Source organism: Myotis brandtii, unplaced genomic scaffold (genome assembly GCF_000412655.1).
Source record: "Myotis brandtii unplaced genomic scaffold, ASM41265v1 scaffold48, whole genome shotgun sequence".
Taxonomy (NCBI): Eukaryota; Metazoa; Chordata; class Mammalia; order Chiroptera; family Vespertilionidae; genus Myotis; species Myotis brandtii.
This window is the reverse complement of record NW_005368341.1, coordinates 2,215,334-2,215,810: the sequence shown is the minus strand read 5'-3', so window position 1 is coordinate 2,215,810 and position 477 is coordinate 2,215,334.

Below are 477 nucleotides of genomic sequence, written 5' to 3'. Positions count from 1 at the left end.
TTACTCTAACATCTTAGCAGGAGAAGAAAAAGACTCCTTCTTGCCCAGAAACAGCTCAGCCAATGGGAGACTATTATAACTCAGCCGATGAAGTCATGGGATGGATTTTCACGGTACCTCAAAATTTCAGTTTCCTCAATGGACTTTTCATTTGCAACAGCTCTTGCCAAGTACATAAAAGCATTCCTCTTCTTTGTTTCTACGAATTTGTTCATGGTTCACCATTAGAATACATGTCCTGAATTGCAATTCTTTGTTTATCCCAAATAAACCAATTTTCTGGAGCAATATCTGGCTGGCTATTTGTTAAACATCAATCCTTTTATCTAATAAAAGAGAAACATGGCAATTAGCCGTACCTCCGCTACCCTTCCCATTGGCTAATCAGGGCGATATGCAAATTAACTGCCAGCCAAGATGGCGGCTGGCAGCCAGGCAGCTTGAAGCAAACATGAGGCTTGCTTGCTTCAGTGATGG